Here is a 7,919-nt window from a genome sequence, read left to right as displayed (position 1 = left end):
ACAAAGACCACTGCCGCTTGGCATCTGTCAACTCTTGCTATATTTGGCCGAGCAAGTTTGGCAGGGAAATGTGTGGTCTACCAAGTAAAATTTAGGCTGATTAGTCATAAACCAGGATCATAAAAATCACAGGGCTAGAAGGAACTTCCAGTGAAATAGGTTTCAAACATTGGTGTGAATTGGAACAATATTGGGAGCTTCCTGAAAAGGTTCATTCCCAGACCCCACCCCTTACAGAGTCTGATTCAGTGGGTCTTGGGTGAAGCTGTTTACCATTTGCATTTTTTCAGAGACCTCCTTAGGTAGGTTTAATACATATGAACCAGGGATTTTAAAAGTTCTAAGAAATATCACAGTTTATGACTAATCCATCATTTGGGATGCTTGGTAAAAATAAGTATTACTAGGTCTTATCTTATTGACTCGAAAGTCAGGGCGTGTATGAATCTATCCGTAATGGTGAATTCACCACTTGCTAAACATATAAATATAAGAGGATCATTAAAAATGACTATGTTTATATTTCTTACTGGTTAAATGGAGGGGATGAGTCTTACTATACATTTAAAAATTATTTACACATATGGGATCCTCTAGTTTTCTTTTGAAAGAAACTCAGAAGAAAACTAGGGGATCCCATATGTGTAAATAATTTAAAATTTTTAAGTTTAATTTTTTTTTTCCACACGACATATAGGTCATTTATTTTCCTTCTAGTCCTGGGTTCAGTACATAGATGGCTTCTCTTCACCCTTTGGGTTGACAGTTTTCTCCAGGTTGCTTCTGATGTATGATAAAGCTCAGCATAGAAGGCCCTCAGGTCCAGCACCATGGTCCTGAGCTCCCCATAGGCTGTTTCATCTCGCTCATGCATCAAGGCCTGGTAATCCATTACATGAGTCTCCTTGGAGGTCTTGGCCACAGCATCCCCACGTTCTGAGAAGAACTTGGTAATGGTTGTCTGGAAAGCTTCCACTTTGGTCTTGATGGCATTCATGCTCTCCAGCACCTTCTCCTGGATTGCTACCCCAAAATCATTTCCATCTTCAATCTTGGGGATCAGGTGTTGGATCCACGTAATCACCAGAATGCATTTCTCTTTGAGAGTCCAGACTTCTGGCTTAACCAGGGCAAGGAGGGACAGGACTTTCTCCTTCCCAGGGAGAAATCCACACTTAGGGACTTCTTTCTTCTCCTGCTTATCTGTTTCCATTTCATCATCCTTGGGTGGAGGGTCTGGGATGGGGATGTCCAGTGGGGCCTGGAGGGAAGTCAGGTCAGCCACATTGAGGGAGTCCTCTTGCAAGAGCTGATTCAGATATATGATTTTCTGTGGCAAGAATCTGCAGAGGAATTCTTCAGCCTCCTGGAAAAGATTCTGCCTGAAGACCTCCACCTGTTTGAGGGCTTCCCTGCTCAGGCGCACCCCACACGGCTTGGCCATGCTGCTTCAGTCGCTACTAGAAGATCTCTTTTGAGATGTAAACAGCCTGATGAAACTCTAGGGATGAAGGTGTTGACTTGATGTATGCATCTCTTTGTATTTCTTTTTCTCTCAGTACTAAACAAATCAAAAGCTGTAAGGATTTGAAATGGAAACAGAACCCTGTGTATATAATTTTAGATGTGGTAAATCAGACTGTTCTGTTAAAAATATTGGATATTTCTGTATGGCCTTAAGGGCAACCTATATATTTTGCACAAGTTTCTCCAGTGCAAGAAGGAGAACAGCTCTGTTCTCCACCATATTTTCAGAAAATGATCTGATCTGAGTGGCAGAAGTTCTGGGAAACTGTGTTTGCCTACTCCTCTCTTCTGTCTAAGGATTTTCCTAGGCTTTAGAGCATCTATGAATTATCCCAAATTATATTCGTGTGAGTTATATTTTCTGGAGAAGTGGTTCATGGCTTTCATTAGAATCTTAGAAAATGAAAAGCTAAGATTGACTGCATCTAATGGGATGGTAACTAAGCAGTGCAATTACCCAATACCGTATTTAGTCAAGAAGGGAGGAGAAACAGCTATGTAAGACTTAAAACATTCATGTTAGTGAATGTAATGTTTAAGCTTTCATAGTGTGATTTGTAATTTTTTTTCTGTCAGGCAAGTCAAATATCTCAGTGAGTCCGAATATAATTTTTAGTTTATAAAATATTCTAAATGCAGCATGATGGTTTTTATATATACACTTTGCATGGTGTGAAAGTCTGTGCAGTTTCTCTTAAATTTCACCATAAAGAGGTCCTATGCATTTGCCTCCCTGCTGTTTGATGCGGTTGGATCTTATCTAGTCCTCCATCTAATAATATGTGTCTCCTCCTTCCCCCACAAACATGAACATGCATACATTTTGAAGATCCCAATTTCTCTCTCTCTCATCCTTTTATTGCTGCTATGATAGATTTTTTTATGATTCTTACTTGGGAGAGAATGGCAGAATGGGATCCCTAAAATCAGCCAAGCTGATTTAAAAATGTTTAAATTTTAAAACATTCCTGCTACATGGAGATGTGGAGCAGTTGATCTTCATGTGTCTGCAGTTCGAGAGTGATGGTTGTTCTGTTTGAGGAAGGAGGAAAAATGAAAGTAAGCAATCTAGTGCATGAGCATGAGAGAGGAGAGAGGAGAGAGAGAGAGAGAGAGAATGAGAATGAATGTCTCCAGTATTTAAGCCCATTTATGAATGTTATCACTTCATTAAATGTTCCAAAATATATATAGTAGATTCATTAGCTGGAATTGTTTTGAAGTTGTTGACATATTCTTTTGATCTGAAATCAAAATCTTAATTATTTTTATGTTGTTTTCAAGACATGTTTCAGTTTATCAAAAAATGATTTAAAGATATTTTTTAATTCAACTCATATTCTTGGGTTTTTAGCAAATTTGGAGGAAAGCTGTTTTATTTTTATCAAAATTCCTCAATATGAGGCACAGATTGGTTGACTTTCATTGGCAACAAGGTTAACGGTGGGGTTATGTCTTCCAACCACCTTTCCTTCCCAATTCTATCATGTGATATAATAAAAAATACATTCGGGCTTCTTCCTGGATTCCTGGCATAGAGTTCTTAAAACCCTTGGAAATCCTCAGATATAACAGTGTCTTTTATTATTCATCACAAGCCATCTGATTAAAGAGGTGGAACTTTCAGTACCACTCCCTGACCTGCTAAGAGAAGAGGGACTGGAGATTAAATTTAATCATGTGACCAATATTTTATTCAATCACATATACAAAAGAAAAGCCTGTATAAAAACCCTGAAACAATGAGGCTCAAGGAACCTCTGGGTTGGTGAGCCCATAGATGTGTTGGGAGCCTGGAAAGGATATGGAAGTTCTGCACAGGTCCTATGCCCCTAGCCTTGCCCTACGCATCTCTTCCATTTGACTATTCCTGAGTTGTATCTTTTATAGTAAAACTGTAATAATAAATAGGGCACTCCTGAGTTTTGCCAGTCATTGCGGTGAATTATATAAAACTGAAAGAGGATCATGAGAACCCTGCATTTATAGCCAGTTGATCAATAGTATGGGTCGTCCCCATACCTCAGAAGTGTGGAACTTCTGAAGTGAGGGTAGTCTCGTGAGACTATGCCCTCAAACCTGTGGTAACTGACATTAACTTTAGGTAGCTACTGTCAAAATTGAAGTGAACTGTAGGAATCCAGTTGGTATTCGAGAGTCTGAGTGGAAATTTCATACACCACAACATATGAAATGTCTGGAAATAGAAGCAAGTCAAAGGGAGCTATGCTTTTAGGTTTCTGGCACCTTACTAATAACACCAACCCTTTTTACCAGGATGTCTCTGCAGTCATGGGCTCTCTATTAACATGAATTTCCTGAGTCCTGACTATGTGCAAATCACTATTCTAGAACTGCAAAGGCCAGAAAGATGAATTAGACATTGCTTCTGTAATGAAAAATCTGAATTTACTAGCTAAAGTAATTCACATTCAAGAACTATACCATAAAATAGACAGATTATGTGGCAAAACCAAGGTATCATAAAAGTGTGTAAAAGTGAACAGTTCCTGTAAGTTGGGAGAAAGTGAATACTACTACAACTGATAATAATAATAAAAAACAGCTTCTGTGAAGAATGCTTATTTGGACTTGCTTTGAAAAATGGAGCCAATTAAAGGCATCCAAAGAGATACAGAAAAGCTCACCACCAATATGTTGAAAAATTTCTCACCTGTATAACACTAGGTTATGTGATTAGGAACAAATAAGTCAAGAATGAGAGTTACTTTATGAAAGAGCAGATCCGTTCAAGATACTATTTATTTTCCATTGGTACATTCTACAGTTTTAGTGTGGCATATTGAAGTATGCTACAAATGTTTCTTAAATAAAAGAATAAATAATCTTTGTTTTAAAAAGACTTGTGCAAGTGCTATACTGAAGCCGGTGATAAAATGGCAAGAAAAAGAAAGACAGGGTCCTGGCCCTCATCTAAGTTATGATTTGGGGTGAGAGAAACAATATTCTACTAATTTTACAGATAGATGTAAAATTATAGCTGTTTAAGTGCTATCAAAAAGAGGCTGCACAAGAGTAAAAACTGAGTGAAGGTGATGGTAGAGACTGGTTTAGCCACGAAGGTTTGTCTGAGGAAATAACAGAGTTAACTGGGTGAATGAGGCTAGAGTTTCATGCAAAGAGAATGGGACAAGGGTGATAACAAGGAAAATAATGGGGCAATATAAGATTGGAGAAAGAAGATCAAGGCTTCACATAGCAAATCATTATTTAAGACCAGTGGGGATCCATGAGTGGGTTAAACAGAAGAGACTAGGTGACATGAGCTATGTGTTTTTAAAAGATGCTTGGTGGATCCTGGGCTAGTCTTCTAATCTTTCTGTGAGTCATTTTCTTGATCTGCATAATTGAAATATTAACACTACCTTTCAGTGCTATTATGAGCATTTAGGAATAATAGATATGTATGTCCTGAAAAATATAATAGGGCTAGAGTAAATGATAGTTCTTTATCATTGTTTAATATTGGGGTGTCATGAAGATTGAATGGAATCACAAATGTGTTGTTCCTGAAAATAATAAATGTTAAGTATGTACTTATCTCCTTCTCTTCTCTTCCTTGCATAGCATATTGAAAAGAGCATAAGAGTTCGAGTCAGAAAACTTGAGTGAGAGCTTTGATTATGATTCTCACCTTAGGCAGCTCCTTCTCTGAGGCTCAGTGCCTTCTCTGTAAAATCAAAGCAATATTTCCTGACATATCTACTTTAAAATCATTGACAAGCTTTAGTAAGATAATGTATCTGAAAGTTCTCATAACCTGGGAAAATTTATAGAAATAAATTGTGTTTTCATTATTTGACCTTCACTTAATATTGGCAAGCATTTCAGTCTAATTCTGACAGTAAAGCCATCAATCACTATGAATTTCTTCCCACTTCCATTACTTACAAATTCATCAATGTAGAGATTTCAGACTTTTGGTCAAATGATCCCACACCTGGGTAAACCTTTCAAACTGTCACCTTTGCATCTCACCTCTTAACTTTTCTGGCCTGTAGAGCAAATAATTTTTTTAATGCCCAATGTTCATCAGGAAAGACTAAGGTTTTACACTGTTTCAGTTCGGGTGCTAAATTCAATAATACCGAAATCCCTATTTTATCGCTTTTCTTCGATTTCTGACTTCTTTCCTGAACTGATGTGATTTCTTCCTCAATTAAGTTATAAAAGAGGACCAGACTTTTCACCTTGAAACCTAACCATTCTCTTTGCTTGATTTTCTGAACTATTTATCAGATGTTCTTTTAATTCTTATTTTAGGTAAAAATGTAACATGGCTGTATTATATCTCATTTACTTGATGAATAATTTATGTTTTAGGCTTATTAATTCTTTGAATTTTATTTTATCATGTTACCTGAGGCTTCTAACCTTTTTTGAAAAAGTTAAGAAAAATATAGACACATAACATTTTTGTATTTGTCTGCTAAATGATCTTGCAGCAAAGGAAAGATTAAAGAACACGTTTGTGTTCAAATTTAAATTATGAAGAAGATATCTGTCAATACATTCAAAAGTGGAAGTTGTAATGTTATATAGTTTCACAAATGAGAGAAACAAAGTATACTACAGTGGAGTTGTGATTTACTTTGTATTCTCTTTCCTTGAATTCCTACTACCCAAATATAAAGTTTTAGTAAAGCATTTTATAACCTTAAGAATATAAATTTATATAGAAATCTCCGATTATACTTGAGATTATAATATGAATGCAGGAAATACAGCCCTTAGTTTGCTACTGATTTTTTAATTTTTGACAGAAAAATATAGCTTAAAAATTATTTTCATGTTTGCTCTTAGAACACAGCAGGCTTCTGTGCACATTCAGTAAACACTCTGTGGAGGGAAGGATATGTCCTGAAGACATTATTTAGAAAGCCAGAAATGTTCTTCAGTAAAGACAATAAAGATGATAAGTGAAATATACAAATGTGCTAAAAAACTGAGGTGTACTGAAACCCAATTACCCTTTATAATCTTTTCATGCTTTTTGTTACCATAGGAAAGTATAACTTGTGCAGTACAATCTGTGCTGATAATACTAAGGAGTTAATGGGCATTCAATCTAGAGAAACATTGACCTGTTTGGATCCAGTGACTAAATCTATTTTTCCCCTTTATTGTAGCAATAGAAGACAACCAACAAGGAATCTTGGGATCCCTCTCCCTATACCAATAGGTTTTAGTGATCCCAGAGGTCAAAATTGGAGTTGGCTTCTGATATGATTTGGCTGTATCCCTACCCAAATCTCACCTTGTAGTTCCCATAATCCCCATGTGTTGTGGGAGGGAGCTGGTAGGAGGTAGTTAAATCATGGGGGCAGTTACCTCCATGCTGTTCTCGTGATAGTGAGTGAGTTCTCATGAGATCTGATGGTTTTATAAGGGGCTTTCCCCCTGCTTCGCTCAGCACTTCTCCTTGCTGCCACCATGTGAAGAAGGATGTGTTTGCCTTCCCTTCCACCATGATTGTAAGTTTCCCGAGGCCTCCCCAGCCCTGTGAAACTGTGAGTCAATTGAACCTGTTTCCTTTATAAATTACCCAGTCCTGGGTATTAGCAGCATGAGAACGAACTCGTACAGCCTCTTTTTTCCTCTTTAGCTCTCTGTTGTTCACTCTTACCACTATCTCCAATTGCACAAACAATAAAGTAACTCACATTCAAAAAACTGCTTTGTACTGGACACCTTCTATATGCCTTATGTTTAGCCCTAGTAATAATGCTTTGATACTAGTACTATTATTAGTTTCTTTTATATTCATAGGAAACCAGAAATTATGAAGTTTAAATAAGTTTCTAAGGATCACATAACTAGGAAATGTTGGAGCTGGAATTCAAACCCAGGTATTGCATGCCAGGAAAATTAAATTGAGGCAAGAATGACATAATGCATCAAAAGAAGCCACCAATAACTAAAAGAGCAAACAAGAAAGCATTTAGAGACTTCCCTGGAAAACAAAACAAAATAAATCAAAAAACAAAACCTTTATTCTTAACATGGGATAGAATCATTTTTGTAATTGGTCCACTAATTTTTTTTATAATAGATGAAAAAGTTAATGAACCACAATGAAAGAATATTAGAAAAACACAGTCTTGTATTTAGAAATAACATGACACATAGCAATACCTGAGTAGGGGATGTCACGGTTTCCTTCTTTGAAGAGTATAAAGGAAATATAATACAACTCTCTGAGTTTGAAATTGTGGAGGTTCATGTGAAGATAAAGTCCATTGCTGTTCTACAATTCTTCTATTAAAACACAGTCACAGAAAGGGGCAAATAAAACCTTGCAAAGGCAGCTGCACAGACTAGAAATTTTGATCTTCAATATAAAGCTGTGAATATGGTAATGCTTGTCAAGA

The 7,919-nt window shown here is 36.7% G+C and overlaps 1 pseudogene; it reads right to left on the bottom strand.

Annotated features, from left to right (window-relative positions):
• Positions 1-725: 725 nt before the first annotated feature.
• On the bottom strand, positions 726-1,454 carry LOC129037228 (proteasome activator complex subunit 2-like; annotated as a pseudogene).
• Positions 1,455-7,919: the final 6,465 nt, after the last annotated feature.

Source organism: Pongo pygmaeus, chromosome 4 (assembly GCF_028885625.2).
Source record: "Pongo pygmaeus isolate AG05252 chromosome 4, NHGRI_mPonPyg2-v2.0_pri, whole genome shotgun sequence".
Taxonomy (NCBI): domain Eukaryota; kingdom Metazoa; phylum Chordata; class Mammalia; order Primates; family Hominidae; genus Pongo; species Pongo pygmaeus.
The sequence above is the reverse complement of the archived record's forward strand: the minus strand, read 5'-3'. Positions and strand labels throughout refer to the sequence as shown.